The sequence below is a fragment of the Crinia signifera genome, chromosome 7 (assembly GCF_055691185.1).
Source record: "Crinia signifera chromosome 7, ASM5569118v1, whole genome shotgun sequence".
NCBI lineage: Eukaryota > Metazoa > Chordata > Amphibia > Anura > Myobatrachidae > Crinia > Crinia signifera.
Window position 1 is genome coordinate 132,408,644 of NC_139223.1, and position 21,132 is coordinate 132,429,775.

At 42.0% G+C, this 21,132-nt stretch overlaps 1 protein-coding gene and 1 long non-coding RNA gene across 2 annotated transcripts in view; one reads left to right on the forward strand and one right to left on the reverse strand.

Annotated features, from left to right (window-relative positions):
- The window catches only part of LYPD6 (LY6/PLAUR domain containing 6), an 85,541-nt gene extending 65,022 nt beyond the window's left edge, over positions 1–20,519 (reverse strand). Inside the window, exon 1 of the mRNA XM_083153840.1 lies at positions 20,395–20,519. The gene's annotated coding sequence lies outside the window, so the exon portion shown is untranslated. The remainder of the gene's footprint in view (positions 1–20,394) is intronic.
- Positions 1–21,132, forward strand: part of LOC146020597 (uncharacterized) — a 55,616-nt gene that overhangs the window by 20,846 nt on the left and 13,638 nt on the right. The window lies entirely within an intron of this gene.

Genomic DNA, 21,132 nt, shown 5'->3' on the forward strand with positions numbered 1-21,132 from the left:
CGGCTTTTACTTTATGAGAAGTTAATTAGCCTACCAGTATATTTTGCAGTCTGGAAGGCAACCGAAGCACCTGGGGGAAACCCACACAAGCACAGGGAGAAAATACAAACTCCACCCTGTTTGGACTAAAGTAGTAAAATAAGCCAAGACCTCAGTGCTGTGAGGCAGTATCGCTAAAGGGTGAATACAGTTCTAACTTTCTGTAGCAACTATATGACTTTTCTACTATAATAAAAACAAATACATCCCCCGACACTTTCTATGACAAATAGTACACTCTTCCAAGCTATGACAATGAAATTGCCACAGCTGTATACAATCCTCTGCTTTACCAAAGCTGCGGTGCTTGGCTTCATTGCATGAGGCCTCTCCACCTCTCAGTCCACTTTCAGACCACCATCCTAGAGAGGAGATTATTATTTGCTGCAATGCACTCTGCACCAGGTAGTGGTGAAAGCTTTAGTCATCGGCAGTCATTTGTCAGGGTGGGTCCCAGGTAGCAATGATGTCTGTGAGAGGCAGCCTTGGCAGCAAATCAGATGTGCTGTCAGACAGCCTGTAATTGCAGCTGCAGGGTACATAGTCTTGCGAGGCTCTGCTCTTTTCCACCCAGTCACTGTTTAGGGCAGACAGTGATAGACTGCACCATTGTTTCCAGGAAAAGTAACTATATTTTTAGATTCTAAAATCAGATTGAAAAAAAAACATAAATCAGCAAAAATATTTTCATAAATTTAGTGTTGTGAGCTGTGCTCCAAGGTGAAAGTTTCTCACGCGACTCTGCTTATACTGTACTCCAATACATTTTGTTTATGACAGGTCACAGAACATTAATGCATATTGATAAGTTGTTGCAGATAAAATTAGGCTGCGTAGGGAAGGAGGGTGGTTGGGGCTAGGCTGCAGGAGGGGGATTTAAATATTTACTAGGATGTGCCAGGATTCCGGCCATCGCGATCCTGCTGTCGATCTCCTAACTATCGGGATCCTGCTGTTAATCTTCTATTGGGACCCTGACTGCTGGGATTTTGGGTATTGTATAAGTCCCCACCAGTCGGGATTCTGACGATTGTTTCTCCGATATCGGAATTGTCAGGAGCCCTACATGGGGTGAGCGCATTGAAGCCCCTTGTGGGCTTGCTGTGCCCGCCACGCTGCAGACTTAATGGCGAGCTTGGCTTGCCACCTATTATATTCTTCCTCTATGGGTGTCATGGTCCCCTACAAGGTAAAAATAGCCCCTGTAAGTCGGTATTCTGACTGTCGGGCTCCTGATAACAGTGCTGTATATACTGTATGTGTGCACCTAAGCCATTGGGAGGGCAGCTATGCGGCACTGGGTGGCCGTGGTCTGCACAATAAAGGCGTGTCCTGATATTTTGTGGGGTATTTTCATGGCAGCTATGTGACATCACAAGGGGACGATGTGGGCCAAAACATGGCAGCGTTGTGCCTGCTTTTGCAGCTGCACAGACTGTAAGCAATGCTAAAAATAATTTTGCACCCCTTGGATAGACCTTATCGACGCCTGCCTAAGTCCGCTTGTATTAGCTTTCCTTGTTCTAGATAATCATTGCCTAGGATAGTGGTTCTCAAACTGTGTGCTGTTGAACCCTGGGGTGCCTCAGGACACTTGCAGGGGTGCCCAGGACCAATTAAAATTATTTATGATCAATATCACAGGTGAAAGCAGTGCTGTCAATGTCATGGACAAGCAGTAGCAAATCCTGTCTCTTGCCATTTAACGGACCCTAAGGATGACATAAAAATACAATTTACTTAATTTAATCATTTTTTTCTGATTTTATCAATAATTAACATTCGGCCTAGGGGTGCCGTGAAATTGTTTTGATGCTCAAGGGCCCCATGATTCAAAAAAAAGTTTATGAACCACTGACCTAGGGGAAACAGTTTTTCTACCTGTGATGCTGCCTGCTGCTGCTAATGGGCTGGAGGTGGGGCACTGGGCTATTATGTAAAAGCCTAGAGATACATTGCTCCACACTAAGATGTTCAGGTGACACTGAGGGGCAGTGGCAGGACAGCACCCATAGGTGGGGCTTCTGGGTCATCCAGAACTGGCCCTCAAACAGACCCTTCTTAAAAGAAAGTCTTGATCCTCCTTATTAATCCAGATTGTATCAATGATGCATGTTAGGGTCATGTTGGAGTCATCGATACCATGCTCTTACATTAAAAACAGTTATGTGGGGTTTTCAAAATGTCTACGGAGACACACACACACACAGGTGCTGTGACCTATCTCTTTGATCTTCAAAGCAAAGCTCCATGGTATTGCAAAGTCACAGATACTGCTGGACTGGTATATGGGTGTTTCACATGTACTCATATTATTATGAACTGTAATATAAACAGATGTTAATGATAATGGTATATCGCACTCAGGCCATCACTGAGCAGGTGGAGAAGACAAATGTCTTACGTAAGCAGGTTAAACAAGTAGTCATCACAGGATAAAAGCCTTTGTGGTTCCATAATGATAGATCATTGCAGTTGGCCTGTACCTGCTTGTCCTTTGTCAAGTAGTTAATACTTTGCTATTAGATCAAGCTGTATATTTGATGGAGCAGGCGGTATAACACAGAATGCCTGGCTACTGAATGCATCATAAACATAATACACCAAAGCAAGGCACCGCAAATTAAATTATGTTGTTAGATATTTTACTAAAGAGGTGTACACAGGGGCTCGGGCTGGACCAAGTCATTTGGGTTAGTCAAAATCATATGAAGCCACCGGCGATACGGCTGCCACCCCCAGCTGCTTCAGCCCGCATGTACAGCCAAGTACAGAGTGTGGCTGCTAGTCAAAATTGACTTGCCCATACAGTCTATTTGGACGGGCAATAGCGATGCTGCAGGGCCGAACATTGTGTACACACTGGGCAATACCGGCTAACCTTCTAGGCGACTTTGACTAATCAAAATCTCTTGACCAAATCACCCCATGTGTACAAAGCTTAAAGGTGGCCATACACTAGAACGATATAAGGCCGGAACATACAATTTCATAGGGTCGTGTCATCGAAGGGTATATCGTTACAATGTGCGTTCCCGTAGGTCAAGAGGTCGTCCTCTGATCATACGTACTATACGCATGATCTATCGGCTTTGATTGTGGTCGGAAGCAGATCGTATGTGCTTTTAAAGCACATACGATTGATCAGTCTTACGACCTGCATACAATCAGGTTGTGTGCAGGTCGTTCTAAAGCTTAAGACCACACAATAAAGGATTTGTCATCTGTCGATCCCTGTCACCCTTTGCCTATCTCTGTCACCCTCTGCCATGTTGGATATTGTGAAATTGGTATGGGTTGGAGGAGGGGGCACAAATTATATTTTTGCACTTGGGCTCACAACCCACAAGTTCTGCCACTGTGCCAGAGTGTATCCACTGTGCCCTGTCCCCAGCACAGTTTTCTACCCAAAGGTGAAAAATACAGCACTGGATGCCTTGCATTGCATGTTCATAATCTCTCCTTGGTGAACTAGATCCATCTTAAATCAAGAGTATTTACGCTTCCGTACAACTCTGCATTGTGTGCAATTCCGGTGACACGCACTCACAGAGCATTGTCTACATGAAGTCCCCCAATGCAGGTCAGTTATGCCCATTTAGTCGCAAGTTTAAATGCACCTGAAATGCATAGAGATGTTCATATTGTACATGCTCTATAGCTGAGCATACATGTCTATGCATGTCATATATATATATATATATATACATATATATGCATGTGGACCTGCGGCACTCGTCACTCGAAAAAACGACAGGAAGCAAAGCTTGATACCATCAACAGTGCTGCAGGTCCACATGCATACATTTCCCTGTTGAGGGGTTCAGCGGGCACCGCATCAAGTTGTCGTGTTTGTGAGAGTGCCGAGCATACACAAGTTTTGTATATATATATATATATATATATATATATATATATATATATATATATATACATATGCGTGGCGGCCTGGCACTCCTTTCAACGTTGCAGCCACCCAGGTGCCCTTTGGATCGGTGTATAAAGTCGGAATGAAGCAAGCAGTGGCACTCTTGGGATTTTTCAAAAAAGTGTAATAGATACAACAGCCAAAAACCAACGATTGGGGGCTGGCACGCCCCTTTGTCAAGGTGTGGTGAGTAACAAGAATAAAACATTGAGCGTACCTTAAATAGAGGTGAATAATGAGCCCCATTCAATCAGAACTGCGTTGCTCCCTCCCACTGGCGCGTCCGTGTCTGGAAACCGGAAGTGTCAGTAAAATGCTGGGCGCTGTGTGCCAGAGAGACTATGGGCAGTATTCAATGTCAAAGTTCTCCGTGCATGGAGAGCGTTTTATTTCGCTCTCCATGCACTCTCCGTGTTCCGGAGGGCTCTCTGCCACTCCTGCTCCCTCTATTCAATGTGGTTAAGACTCTCCGCCACTCGCGGAGAGTCTTAACCCCTGCAGGGAGCAGGGAGCTTTCAGGGAGCCGGAAGCAGCCAGAGAGATTAAAGTCTCCCTGGCTGCTCCAGAGGAATGTGGAGAGGAGGGGGGCTCTCCGGGACCCAGGCAGCACAGGTTGCCCCCCCTATAGCCAGCGGGGGACCCAGTATTCACTGCACCCGTTCGTGCATACTATCGATCGGGTGCAGTGAATATATGAATATGTAATGAGCGGCTCGAGCGCTCCGGCCCCCTGCTGGCTGCACTGTGTAAAAAAAAAAAAAAAAAAAAATTTAAAAAAATATATTGTTTTTAAAATTAAATATATATTCATGTGCTATAAGCACATGAATAAAAATAACATGCCCCTTCACAGAAAAAAAAACTGATTTTTTGACACCAAAATTTAAGAAAAAAACCTTTTAGTTTAAAAGTTCACATTCCAGCTCTCCATCAAAAGATGGAGAATTCCTACACGGAGAGACACGGAGAACATCACTTAGAAAGACGGAGAGAATTTCACATTGAATAGGGTTGCTCGCTTTTGGAGAGCAAAATGCTCCGTCCAAGGCGAATAAAGCACAAGTTCTCCACAAAACACGGAGAACTTTTCTCATTGAATACTGCCCTATGAGTTCCAGGCGCTTAGGCATCTGGTGTGTGGAACGCACGCGTCACTAGGAAGTCAGTTGCGCTGGTACCTGATAGGATGAAAGGTCTTTAACCAGGCACTGGTGTGATTGGTCGGCCTTGTGGGTTGGAGCAATGTTCTATGAATGAAAAGAGCATGCACTGGTGAATAACAAAAAACGTTGGTTTTTGGCTGTTGTATCTATTACACTTTTTTTGAAAAATCCCAAGAGTGCCACTGCTTGCTTCATTCCGACATACACATATATATATATATATATATATATATATATATATATATAAAACTTTACTTGTGGCTGAGCGGCTAAGGTCAGTGATGGCAGCAGTACAGCAAGTGCACAGATATCCATCTGATAGCACATGGATCTCTTGCCCCAGGCATTTTCCAAGTATGCACTTATAATGATGGCTACAAGTGGCTTCCTCTGGCAGTACAGCCGCCCAGATGCATGCAGTTTTACACAGGCAAATAATTGCATTTATTTCTGTGCACCATGTAATCGCAAATGTGTCTGACTTGTGTGCAGCGCTGCATGCGCGTTGTAGCTATGTACTCAGTTTATAACTATTTATTGCAATTATTTGTCATAATACTCCAAATCATTTCCTAAAGAGGGTTGCAAATAAAATGTATTTATAATTATCTCTTATATTATTTATTAACAGTTACTTATATAGAGCCATAATACTCTGTCAATGTGCAGGCTCTGACAGGGGTCAAAAGGTCAACAAAATTCGACATACTTTTTTCCAAAAAAAAAAAAAAAAATATTTAGACATTGAATGTCGAACTTTTGATTTTCGACATTTTGAACCTGTCAACTTATTGCATGTCGACATTTTGCTGTCGACCTACTGACAGTCTATCTAGACACTGTAGATCTATCAATCCACAACCCACATGGTTATAGGAGTATTATACATACACAATTCTATCTATCTATCTATCTATCTATCTATCTATCTATCTATCTATCTATCTATCTATCTATCGTCTACCTCATATCTATACATACAAGTATAATAGGGTTGGGATCATTTGGTCTATTGCATTATGGTCGAAAGTCATTAGGTCGAATCCATTAGGTCGACATGCTAAAAGGTCGACATGACTCTAGGTCGACATGGGAAAAGGTCGACATGATTCTAGGTCGAAAGGTCATTAGTTCGACAAGTCATTAGTTCGACAAGGTCATTAGTTCGACATTGTCTATGTCGACATTCACAAGGTCGACATGGGGTTTTTCACTGTTTTTTTACCTGAATGTCAACACAGTCGACATGGACACAGTTCAAAGTGCACTGCATCCCCTCGCATCGCTCGCTGCGCTCGCTATGCGTCGGGCACGGTGCCTCGCTACGCTCGGCACACTATTTTATTCTCCCACCACGCCCTAGTGGATGGTAGGGCATGAAATACCGCCTGTCGGCACATGTTGGCTCAAAAAACAGTGAAAAACTCCATGTCGACCTTGTGAATGTCGACATAGACAATGTCGAACTAATGACCTTGTCGAACTAATGACCTGTCGAACTAATGACCTTTCGAACTAGAATCATGTCGACCTTTTCCCATGTCGACCTAGAGTCATGTCGACCTTTTAGCATGTCGACCTAATGGATTCGACCTAATGACTGTCGACCATAATGCAGTAGACCAAATGACCGCATCCCGTATAATATTACTAGTTGTGTATAATGATATGAAACAAGGTAAAGAGATCCTTTCCCCAAACAGTTTACAATCCAAGAGGTGTGGAGAACACTTGTTACATAAATGATGTAATAATCTTATAGCTATTGGTAGGGAATATAGACTACATTTTCTCATTTGGACATCCATATGCAAATACCAGGGCAATAAGGCATCATGTTCCCCACTGTAATCCTTCTAGCAATATTACAAGAGGTTTAAAGTCCACATAAAAGACAAGGTCACATGGAGAGTGCACAGAACTCACCCAACAACCTGACAGGGAAAATCAGCATTCTGATGCTAATTCTGCAAGTTCTGCTAAACAATGACGGGTGTTTCCTAGTCCTTATCAGTACATCAAAGATATTATTTACTTGTAAGATGTGCTCTAGACAGGTAGTAGATTACCTCAGTTACAAAACTGGGTGAAATTAGAACACAAAATAAGAAACAAACAGATCAAAATTCCAAATACCTGAACCATCCATGAATAGAAAAGGGCTCACATAATTATGGCAGCCCCCTGCTTGTGCAGGCCAGCTGCAAAGGCAGGGGCAGGGCCACCATGTTTTGGTGCTGCTTGTGATGTCACGCAGCTGCCATGAACCACACAGCAAACATACGGATACGCCTCCATTGTCCAGACCACACCCACCCAAAGCCGCGTTGCCACCCTCCCAACGCTGCCTCAGCACTCAGACTGCGATTGTATTTTCCAGAATGTAACCGCAGTTTGAGGGCTCTCACACTACGGCATGTGCACATTCGCAGAATTACGTAAATCGTGGTTTTGACTCATCAGTCCAGGTCACCTGCTGATATTTTCCTGCAACCCTGTGCTTTTGTTTTTGTGCATAGATGAGTCGTTTGACCCTTTTTCTACATCAAAATGGCTTTTGGTTGCAATTCTTCCATGAAGACCACGTCTGGTCAGACTTCTTCCCACTTGTTTCTGACAGTTCTGATGGCACTGCTGAACATCTTTCAATTTTGAAAGAAAGTAACCATAACGTGTCTTACCTCTCACGCGCTGAGGGGCCCATTCAGATCCATTCGCTTGGGTCAGAATTCGTCCCCGATGTTCAGGGTTTGTGCATCCGCGATTATGCGCGTGTGCATTATTTGTTATTAGTTTGCTTGACAAATTCACTTGACGCTCAAAGGCTTAATGCCTTAAACATATTGAAAATTAAAAAGATATCCTTAATATATCAAAATTATAGTACTATGAAAATATAATTGTATTAAATCAATGAAATCAATGGGGAAATGCAATTCCCTGGATTGCCGCATGTGCCATTCTGGAATGGCACATTTTGTTCTGCTGGCATTGCCGATAAGTGTCCATCTAAATATCATGGCTGCATTACCCACTGAAAAGAATATCCCACTGAATATCTTCCCAGCAAAATGGCAATGGAATTGTAATGTTTAATGTTGTATCTAGGGGCAGACTAGATGGGCCAAATGGTTCTTATCTGCTGTCAAATTCTATGTTTCTATGGAAAACAACATTTTCCTATAAATCAGTTATTGAATTAAAGTTTGCAAGAACTCAGCTAGTGCCATACATTATAAGAAACTCCTCAGGTATTATAATTGTTGCACAGATCACTGTTGTGCCTTTGTTTTTAATGAGTTGAACCCCAGGAATTATGTCTGCTGCACTTCAAATAACCTGACCATAACAATCAATTGGTTTGATGAATGGCCATGTCTATTTACCCTACACATATTTAAATTGCTTTCTTAGAGTAAACTTGTGTAATCACCATTCCAGATCCCATTGTCCCACACCTCACCTGCCAAAGGCCACACAAAGGATTGTAAATCCTCTACTAGATTATAGGTGTGACATATAACTGGGGTTTAGCCGTTACGTTTTATTATCATAAGAAAGAATGTTATCTAGACTAAATGCAATGTGACTGGGCACCCCTCTGTGTCCCATCACTTTATCAGTATGGTCAACACACATATTTAAATTGGCACACACCCTTCCTTTGCCTTTAATCAACAGACCAATATTTAAACCTAATATTAAGTACTGTATTTATCATAAGTAAAAAACTAATGTCACTATAATTATGTCATTATTTGTACTTATTGCAAGTAATAATCTTAATGATCAGTCATTTCCCCTGACTTACTGAGGCACACACTTCTAAATCAATAAAAAGCACCTGAGATGTTAGCACACAGACTTTAATGGGAATATTGCACCTAAACACAACCAAAGGTATATTTGTGCATTGGAAATAGGTTAAATAATACCCCTTTTACACTGAGGCTAAAACCCGGGTTTTTGCCTTGTGGAACTGTGTCAGCGTCGGTGTAAAAGGGGTAGCTGGAAAAAACCTGGATCCATTTCCCCGTGAAAACTACACAGGTCCTGACCAGGGTGGAACACAATTAGGACCCAGGTGGGGGCAGTGTAAATGCTAGGTATGCCTGGTCATCCGACCCGGCTCCCGTTTACAGCAATGGGGGAGTACAACCTCCGGACCACAGTGTCCTGTGGTCATTATGGACATTGGGCAGGGGGGCACACACAGCCTCCGCTGCTGTCTGCTGTACTGTGCAGACAGCAGCGGTGGCAGGAAGGAGGTGAAAGGATGCCTGTGTATGGCATCCATTCACCTCGCGGACGGGGGCTAGAGGGAGGGTGCACGTAAGCTGGGAGCAGCCCAGCAGCTTACCTTGGTGCTGGACTTTCCCCGAGCGTGGCGATCGGCGGTCCTGGCGCTTGGAGGTGATGTCATCTCCAAGCGCCAACCCCGTTTACACTGAGGGTCGGCACCGCAGTGTAAACGGGGCAAATTCCAGATCCAAACCAGGATTGGAACCGTGTTCCAAATACCGGGTCGGATCCAGGATTTTGGTGTAAAAGAGGTAATAACAGTGAGTAGTGGCGCTCCCACCAATTACATATTACAGGTGTTTAACATGTTAATACACAGAACACTCTCTTCTCTCAAGGATTAATAAGGGATAACAGCACAATATATTGCACTGCTGGACAGCTCATTGAAAACGTGATTAAAATACATTATAAATGCTTTACTCTCTCAGCCACCAATCCATCACCACTAGTCTAAAGGCCCCGTTTGCGATTTGGGCCTGATTTCACACTGATGGACCCGATGAATCGGAATCAGGTCCATCAGCAGCACATTGCGGGTGCATTTTATCGAGTTCTATTCCGTCCGTAGGTGTGTGCCAGCGGTGCCGCACCACTAGAACACACATCTACATTTCTGACCTCCGAGCTGCAGGCAGGACATTTGAAAAAGGAAAAAACATTGAAAAGAATGGTCAACCGCTGATTGGCTAAAAGATTGGCTCTTTTAGCCAATCAGCTGCCACCCATTCATTTAGAGTTTTCGTAATTCTCCTGCCCCCCACCACTGCTGAAGCTCCATGGGAGTCTTTCCATGCGATATCTCACATGTGATTTATCGCATGTACAAAATGGCACATCAAGTCCGAAATCGCATGTGAGCCTCCCAGAAAGCTTCCAGGGGGGCTCACGGGGGAATTGGACTCGACTTCTCCACCAAAGTCACATAATGTATGGTGGTCTTTAGTAACCACATTCAACATATTTTACCTTTTACTAATTATTTCCTCTCAGTGATTATTTTTCCACTGTAGCAAAGGGATGCAGTCATTTGTTCTACAGCATGCTAGTCGACAATCATTAGGTCGACATGGGAAACGGTCAACATGGTTCTAGGTCGAAAGGTCATTAGTTCAACAGGTCGTTAGTTCGACGGGTCATTAGTTCGACAGTGTCTAGGTCGACAGTCAAAAGGTCGACATGAGGGTTTTCACCGTTTTTTTGAGCCAACATGTGCCGACAGCCGGTATTTCATGCCCTACCATCCACAAGGACGTGGTGGGAGAATAAAATAGTGTGCCGAGCGCAACGAGGGGATGCGGTGCACTTTAAACTGTGTCCATGTCTACTGTGTTGACATTCAGGTAAAAAAAAAACAGTTAAAAACCCCCATGTCGACCTTTTGACTGTCGACCTACACATAGTCGAACTAATGATCTGTCGAACTAACGACCTGTCAAACTAATGACCTTTTGACCTATAACCATGTCGACCTAGACCCATGTCAACCTATTCCCATGTCGACCTAATGGTGTCGACCTAATGACTGTTGACCATCATGCTGTAGACCAAATGATCCAGACCCGTAGCAAATGCTTTCCGACCCAGACACCTGTCACTTTATCGTAACACAGGGGACTATTTACTAAGCCTTGGAGAGAGATACAATGGACGAAGATAAAGCAGCAGCCAATCAACTTCTTATTGCGATGTCACTGGCTGTGTGTGAAAAATGAGATCTCCTTCCAAGGTGTAGTAAATAGGCCTGTGTGACTTGTAACTGTTTATTATGATGTAACCCTTTATTCCTTGATACACTTTCTATGAAGGCATCAACAAATCACAGCAACAAAATGTATTACTAAAATCCTTACAGTGTTTCCCAAACTGGGTGCTGTGGAATCCGGGCATGCTTCGGAACACTTGCAGGGATGCCACAGGGGTATCCGGACCCTAGGTCTACATCCAATGGCCGACAGCCAGTAAGTCGACACCTATGAATGGTCGACATACCCATGGTCGGCAGGATTAAAAGGTCGACACAAGCTTAAGGTCGACTATGGGAATGTCGATAGTCAAAAATGTCTACACAAGTTTTTCACTTTTTTTTTTTTGGCCAACATGTACCGACAGGCGGTATTTCATGCCCTACCATCCACTAGGGCGAACAAAATAGTGTGCTAAGCGTAGTGAACACAATCTCCTTAATTGTATAATATTTTATCTACATTTATGTTTGGCCTAGGGGTGCCATGAAAAAATGATGATACTCTAGAGTGCCCTGATTCAAAAAATCCTGCAGGAATCAAAATCACTTTTATATTTATTATCATTACTACTTTACAAATTCCATTTAATAGTAATGCCTTGATCATCCTTCACAATAGTTACACCATATCAAAATCTCACCTTTGTTTACACTACATTCTGGCAACACATCCTGACTAGCCCTAGGAATGACTGCCATAAGGCAACTAACATGTTGTATTTGGATTTAATTAACGAGTGACATTTTCGCCTTCACTGTACAACCATGAGCTTTGACACTGACGAATGGATGAATGATCTACCTGCCAGAGTATACGCTCATATCACTGAATTTAATTTACAAAAATGTTTGGAACCACACAGATCAACCTGCCTGTCATTCAGATCAAGAACAGCAGTAGAGACCTGCTCCATTCCAATGCGACATACACACAGAGCGATTTCAGGACATTTAAGCGACTGGGGATTAATATCCAGCATGCTGAATAAATCTACTTAATCACCAGGCAGGGCCAGTGTTTTCACCGGAGAGCACTGGCCCTGAAAAATCACTCAACACACAGCGCTGACACAGCGCTGTGCGCTGAGCAATCTTGCCTAGCATTCTGAGTGATCTAGCATCGCTCAGATCACTCAGCAAATCTCGCTGTGTGTAGGACCCTTAACTTGAAGAGATGTTGGTGGAGACAAGGAGTTTTTAGACCACCCAGGATATCAATACCGTTCTGTCGAAATTCCTAGACAAGGAGATTTTTTAGCCACCACACTATTATTCTTGTTATAGAACACATATCAAGGTAAAGCAAATGAATATATACTTAGGGGGGTATTCAATGCTGGACGCTTTTTCTGACAAGGGAAATAGTGGCCCCCGCCTATTCAATGCTGCCATTTCCGACAGCGTTAAAGGCAGATTCCGACAAAACAGGTCCAACTTTAAAACAATTCGGATCTTTTTTGTTGGAAATGGCCACAGATTGCCCACTATCCGACCCTCGACAGCCGGAACACTGAATTATGGCTGTCAAGTTTCTGTCAAGCTGAGCGAAAATGACCCAGGATTCTGACAGTTGGGAGGTTCCTGCAGTCGGTATCCCGGATTGAATACCGCCCTTAGGCTGCATACCCCAAAAAATCATTTGAACCAATATCAACACCCACATGCCTCTTAATTAGAAAGTTTACAATGTATACTCAAATAAAAAATCTATATGTGTGTGTGATAGTTGGTGAGAAAGGATGCAGAGCACTTCTCATGATTTGGGGGTCAGTGTAGGGACTGTTCAGGAGGGGAATGCAGTTAAAAGGTAGACAGTTTATAGGTCGACACCAAATGGTCGGCATTGCACAATGTCAAAATAGAGAAAAGTTCTATATGGCAATGGACGGTATGAGGTTGGTTCATTTTTTGGGAGGACTGTTTCATACTTTATCATCCATGTGGACTCTGAATGGGAATGTCCCGAAACGAGCCATGCGAGGGTATGCAGTACGCTAATTTGGGGTCCACATTATGAAATGCTCAAACTGACACCAAAAAACCCATGTGAGCTTTTTCATTTGTTGACCATTTTCATATTGACCTGTTGCTTGTGTTGAGGTTTTGTCTATGCTGACATTGTGCATGTTGACTGTTATTGACCTATTGTCTGCCCACCTACGCACTGTATACCATTTAGACCATAACCCAGGAGGGACGGCTTAGGTGACGCATGGAGTAACTTGCCCATGATATAAATGTACTGCTGATTATATAGTAATCACTGGTGCTATACACTGGTGTGGTTATCATAGCATTCAATGTAACAGGACAGAGTGTATCCTGTTGATAAGGGTAACACAGCCACACACGGCAAGTACAATATGATACTGTACTTTCATTCATTCCAGCACTACGTCCGTCACACAAAATTCATTTAATTCATAGCTGTGATATTTACAGACATGATCAGCGCTGTAACCTGCTTATGTACATACATTGCAGAAAAGGGAGTTGAGAACCAGTGATGGATTTGCTGTAGTTTTTCCAGTTGCATTTGCACACAATCTATTTTTGCTACTTCCTTTGCTATATAATTGTTTAAGTGTAATAGTTGTGTAGAGATTTTCTATTTGTAACCTTTAGTCAAAAGATATTTCCATAGAAAAAAAAGAAAACCAGAAAAACAGGCAGGGACAAAAAGAGGAAGAAGGCAGAAAATAATAAACAACATAAAGACTATACTCATAATATACCCAAGCCCTAAAACTAGCTGAATGCAGGTGCTGTAATACAAGGGAACCAATCGCACAATATGTGACAATGACCTACTTATGCACACATAATTATACCCAGCAATATTACGTGTCATAGTTACGCTACATTTCTGCCGCATAGTAAATTAATTTCAGATGAACATTCAGTTTAATTTTTAAGTTGAGTGATCTGACTAAACCAGAGCTAAGTAGAACATAACTAAACAACAATACACAAATCAGGGTTTGGGGGGGGGGGGGGGTTGTTCACTTTTCTTAAACAACACCAATGTGACAAAGCGACTACTAAATTAAGGAACAGTACCTGAATATAGCCGCCATCTTTTGCACTCTGCATAACCGGTATATTTTGGGATTGACACAAAAAGCAATATTATTATACAATATGTTTATTTTTATGTGACAGCTTCCCACAAGAATGCAATAAAAACAAGAAACGGATATAGGGAAAAATATCAGCAATACTGCTGTGCTTAAAAAAAAATACAAAAATAAAAAAACCTTCCATGCCAAGGTAACATCTACAACAAATAAAATTGTGGGATGTTTTAGAGCCCTGTTTGTATATGAACATATATATATATATATATATATATATATATATATATATTACTTGCAGGGGTGCCTCGGGTTGGTGGTCCAGGACCAATTCAAATTATTTATGATCAATTATTTATGGATAAAACCAGTGCTGGTGGCTGCCAATCATAAAATGTGTACAATCAGAAGCAAATCATGCCTTTTACCTCATAACTGAACCTAAGAAGCACATACAAACACAATCTACTTAATTTTATATATATTTTTGGGGGCCTAGGGGTGCCGTGGACAAATTCTGCTACTCTAGGGTGCCGTGATTTGAAAAAGATTGGGAACCCCTGGATTAAAGGATATTTTTGATGAAAAAAGGGTCTATTTTAAGTATTCATCATACTAGGACTTACCGTACTCACAAAAAGTGGGTACAAAGTCAAGTGCACCAAGGTGGTATCTTTTTAATTGTAACCTTCACCAGGTTCACCCAGTGGAGTGATTAGCTGACATACTTCTCACTCACTTCAAGTGGGAGGAGATGAAACATGTAACGGTTTCTTTTATATATAGAATAATGTGTACCCAACTCACACTTTAGTAAAGTGACTGAAATACACAAAGGTTTCTTTTTCCTTTTTAGAAATCCATGCCGAGGTAAAAAACACTTTACTAAATTCTCAAAAAACAAATAGGTTATAAGATGAATAAATATAAATAAAAGTCCAAAATAGGGATGCACCGCCAGTGCTTCGGTTTAGATGATGTAAATATGAATTAGTTCTTAAAAACAGACAGTTTGGATCAGTCCATTCAAAAAATCTAATTCAATCTAATACCTTTGTAAGCTTGCGAGCAGGGCCCTCATACCATTTGACTGTCTGTAAATACCCAGTTTGTTGTATCACTGTCTCCAATTGTAAAGCGCAACGGAATATGCTGTGCTATATAAGAAACTGTTAATAAATAAATAATACCTCAGTCTCTGTTAATGGCCAGGTGGTGCTCCTTGGTGCAAAAAAAACAAGGTGACATATAAGTTACTTACAATGTGTCATGTCCTGCGCAATAATACCCACCATGTTCTACATTTAAAATAAATATGATATTTATACTTATTCTTCAAATTGATTTCTGTACACCTGTAAATATTGTTGTTTACTGTTCTTTCTCAAATGATTGTTTCTGTTGTATTAAATTGATGTGTCAGAACTTTTATAATAACTGATGACACGTTTTGAGCCCTCACACGTTTTTGTAATTAAAGTTCCCTACAAAACAAATCCGATAATAACAGAACTTAAAAACCAAAGCAGCCTTCATCACATGAGCGTAAACTTGTTTCCTGGGTTTTTTTTTCACAAAATGCCGGATTACCAAAAGTGTGGTCCGGGCAGTTGGCCAGGTGCCCCCACACACATAGCTACATCACACATAGCCAGGGGAGCACTATGTCTTATATCATTTTTGGTTCTATTTGGCATAATGAGAGGGATCTACAATGGGCAGAGCTGGGAGTATTGTACTTTTTCACCACACAGTCTGCATATCATATTGACAATTATAAAGTCAGTGACCCCTAAAACAAAGTTGCCCAGCAAACCGCAGAAATCTTAATCCTGCCCTGTTTACAGATGTTACAGGTGTTAAGGTGCCCATACACTAGTAAGATTTATCTTCAGATCTGGCTGGTTGGAACAAAAACAAGTGACAGTTTGTCAGTTTTCCAGCATTTCCAAGCAAATGGTCAACTGTCGTTTGCTCTCATCCATAACCATATTTTTGTTCCAACCAGCCAGACCTGAAGATAAATCTGCGTGTGTATGGCCACCTTTATCATACTCTTCTTCTCAGTGTAAATTGCTGATTGTCTGTTGCGATCTTGCATTATCAGATTGCATGGAAACAATCTCTGGTTATTCCCGAATATTTCTCCAGGCCCCTGCTATAGTGCATAGCTCCTAATTCTCTATTTGTTAGAAAAATAGGTACTTGTGAGTTATCCGGGCTGCCGATTTTTTCATCGCGCCCGAAATCGTGGGCATCGCGTCGGTCGTGGCCGTTATAAGGAGCCGCGACGCGATGCCCACGATTTCCCATAGACAGTAATGTTAAAAGACACGATGGACCCGATTTCCGACACGATTTCCCATAGACAGTAATGTTAAAAGACGCGATGGACCCGATTTCCCATAGACAGCAATGTTAAAATAAAATTACAATGTGAAATTGGCCAATATGTTTTTAAAAAAAATGTTTCATGGCCCCCCACCACCGTTAACGCCACCCCGCTATTGACGCCAACCCGAAGCGTGGCGAGCGCAGCGAGCCCGCGAGGGGCGGCAATACGCGTCCTCCGACCTTTTCATGCCCTACTATCCACTAGGGCGTGGAGTGAGAATAGAATAGTGTGGCGAGCGCAGCGAGCCACCGAGCCCGAAGCGTGGCGAGCGCAGCGAGCCCCGCGAGGGGACGCGGACACCTTCACAGGTATCCGCGTGCCCTTGCGGGCTTCACAGGTGTCCGCGTCCCCTCGCGGGGCTCGCTGCGCTCGCCACGCTTCGGGCTCGGTGGCTCGCTGCGCTCGCCACACTATTCTATTCTCACTCCACGCCCTAGTGGATAGTAGGGCATGAAAAGGTCGGAGGACGCGTACCGCCGCCCCTCGCGGGCTCGCTGCGCTCGCCACGCTTCGGGTTGGCGTCAATAGCGGGGTGGCGTTAACGGTGGTGGGGGGCCATGAAACATTTTTTTTAAAAACATATTGGCCAATTTCACATTGTAATTTTATTTTAACATTGCTGTCTATATGAAATCGGGTCCATCGCGTCTTTTAACATTACTGTCTATGGGAAATCGGGTCCATCGTGTCTTTTAACATTACTGTCTATGGGAAATCGTGGGCATCGCGTCGCGGCCCCTTATAACGGCCACGACCGACGCGATGCCCCCGATATCGTGTCTTTTAACATTACTGTCTATGGGAAATCGGGGGCATCGCGTCGCGGCCCCTTATAACGGCCACGACCGACGCAATGCCCCCGATTTGGAGCTAAATCGTGGGCATCGCGTCGGTCGGGTGTCCTTAAGTTAACCAAACTTAAGGACAAAATCGGCAGCCCGGATAACTCACAAGTACCGAAAAATACATATACTTCAGTCTGTGTCAAACATAATCTCCAACAAAATATCTTCACAAAGAACGCTAATGGCAGAGTATGATATAATTCAGGAAAGATATGCTGACAATTACACCACAGTCTATGAGAACTCTACACTGTCATCTGCTCACTTGCAGCAGGTGTTCCTCAACTGCTCCCAAAATAAACATTCATCTCCTCCTAATATTATTGCCACAGTAACATTGCAAATTGCTCCCTTCAAATATCATGACGAATATCTTGTAGTAAACATATTTTTTATTATTGCATGAACCCTGATTAAACACAGTTTACATTTCCAATCAGCAGGGTAATCTTTGAATTGAAATCATTATCTTTTAAATACGTGTGTGTGTGTGTGTGTGTGTGTGTGTGTGTGTGTGTGTGTGTGTGTGTGTGTGTGTGTGTGTATGTGTTATAAACTTGGAACATCATAGACAAAACTAATAAAAGCAGTGGCTATATTGAGTTAACTGCACACATTGCAGTAACCTCTAGCAACCATTTAGACTTACAAATGTATTCTTTAAATTCTCTACAACAATAAAATCAGAATGTTTCACTTTTCACATAACTTTATTTCCACTGATGTGCTCTCCATATGACAAAAACATCTCTTAGGAAACTTGTGACAAATTTAAAGTGAAAACAAAAAAAACAAAAACATTTAATTACAAACTGCAAATGAAAGAATGTCATACTTCTAATACCCCTTTCACATCGCACTTTTAAAACGGTAAATTGCCGTTTTTTTCCCTTTTTAAAACGTTTAAGCCTGCACTGTGAATGCACCACAGCCGATTTACCGTTTAAAGTTAACTGGCATTTCGAACCGTGTAAAAAGCAGAGTCCTACACGGTTCCTTGCAATTTTTTGTGCAATGTGAATGTGTACAATGCTATGCATTCACAGTGCAGGCTTAAACGTTTTAAAAAGGGAAAAAAAAACGGCAATTTACCGTTTTAAAAGTGCGATGTGAAAGGGGTATAAACCGGTATTTAAAACGGTAATCTGCGGCAATGTAAGGCTCTGACCCGTTTTAATTACCGTTTTAAATACCGGTTTTTAAAACGTGTCGGCGATGTGAAAGTGGTATTACTGCTCTCCCTTTGGCCTGTGGCTGGCTGAATGAACAATGTTTTGTTTTGTCAGATGGGTGACGTAGAGCAAAAGGTGTCAATGCATTTTATAAATGTAATAGATCTGACAGTGCTTGGGGTGGTGGCTGTTTACACCTGCCACATCATTATTTACATTGTGTTTAGAATTCCCTAGCGCTATTACATTTTAATATAAAACAAAAATATCACACCGATACAAAGATAATAGTTACACGATTTATTATTGACATGTTTGGGAATAAAACCATACATCAGAACTCCACCACTACCAATAAGTAATCAGATGTTGTGGATTTTTTTTCACAGAATGAACTATCAGGCTCAGAACATACTGTATTGTTACATAAAACCATCAATCTAATCCAATACTTATGTATAAAGTCTTAGATCTACAGTATAAAGTTGTGGCTCATCAACTCTTTAGATAAACATTGCAGAACAATACATTTAAAAAAATGACAAATACTACTCACACATCACAACAGGTAACAACACTAAAAAGAGAGAACTATCAACATGTGAACACAACATTAACAAACACACACCTTACTAAATAAATAGACAGCATTTTATCCGATTAAGCAAAACTGATACAGCAGCTCTCAGAATGTCAGTCTTGAATTGTGAATGTGAATTGTGTGTGTGTGTGTGTATATATATATATATATATATATATATATATATATATATATATATATATATATATATATATATATATATATATATATATCAGTATAAACACACAAAATACTTAGTGCATTCTGTAGATGATGTTTTGCTACTTTAGGTACTTTAGTTAATGAGCTTGGATGACTGTAATCTAAAAAAAATGTATCACAGCATAATTCATTAACATCCAGAAAACGATATATTAATATTAAGAAAATCCAATGTCAACTCCATGTTTATCCAAGATACTGGGTATGCCATAATATATGTGTCACAAGCAGGACAGAAGTGATCAGCATTCCAGAATTCCTTTATGGCTAGTATAGAGATACATATACAGTAGGGATGTACTAAAAGGATGATCACAAAAAGGGATGATCTTATACAGGAAGTATACAATAAAAAAAATGTTACTATAATATGTTCACAACCAAGTTAGAATCCGAATCAGTTGTGGTCACTATTATCCAGAAAAAAACTATTTACCTAAATAACATCCTACTATTAAATGGAACAAATACACATACTGATTGAGTTGAAGAATATTACATTATATACGGGTTTAAATGCCCCAACTTGGGCATAGGTTGCAATGTTATTTTATAAACTACAAAACTTCAACTGAGTGAGAAATCTTACAGTGAGGTGATGCTGCATTTACATTACACATGATCACAGTCCCAGGTTTGGGGACGATCCCAGACCTCTGCCAAGTGGGCAATAATCTATATTACTAAATTGCCCCATGGTATACCTCCAGGGACCACCTGTTGCTGCCCCCGCCGGCACACAAACGTTATACACACAGTCTGCTACAAGGGTGCAGACCCCAGACGCTTTAAGCTATTTACTAAATTACATACTTTATTTTACACTGAAGAGATATTAGTTACATAAAGACTCAGAGAAGTGTATAATAATACAGCTAATAGTTCAGTGGCAGCACAGAGCCCATCCCCCCGCAGTGTCTCACTCACCCTGCTGCTGTCACTCCATAGGTTGCAGTGTTACAGTAGGCAGAGGGCATACACGCAGGATACAGTGTGTATGGTGGGAGCGCTGCTGCAGCTGTAGCCCGGCTGCTGCTGGCGCACTGCTGAATAGAATACATTACATACACGCAGACACAAGGCATTCCGCATCTACAGCAGCGCAGCCAATCTCTGACCAGCGGGCGTGGTCATCTAGGCAATGTCACATCGCTATTGGCTCAGTGACAAGACCAGTCTGCCCCTCCCTGTGTGCTCTGACAAAGAGGAGATCAGGGAGGGGGATCAGTTTCATCTTCAACTCGTGGAAAGTTTGCTGCCCGCACTCAGAACTCTCAGAGTGTTTTATATGCGTCTCTTTATATCTACTAAAATAACGATAGACGGGTATATTTGCTAAACACAATGATCAGATTATCTGTAGGATATTTTTGTTGTATGAATGTAGTGTTAGCTAGTGGCTGTTAAAGTTAACTTTTAATTATAGAAAGAGAGCAACCCCCCAAAATAATAGAAAAAAGGTGCCTTCGCTCTGTGTGTGTGTGTGTGGGGGGGGGGGGGGATGATTCAGTATGGATCGAAAGGAGGCAAATTTGTCCCCGTTCTGATGGTGTGGGGGGTCCAGCAAATGCGCATGTGCAGGCCCCCTTCCGGCATTAAGCCGCTCACTAAGCAGCGAATGACTGACCATTCACTCAGATTGTTAGCCAGGCCACTATGATGGCT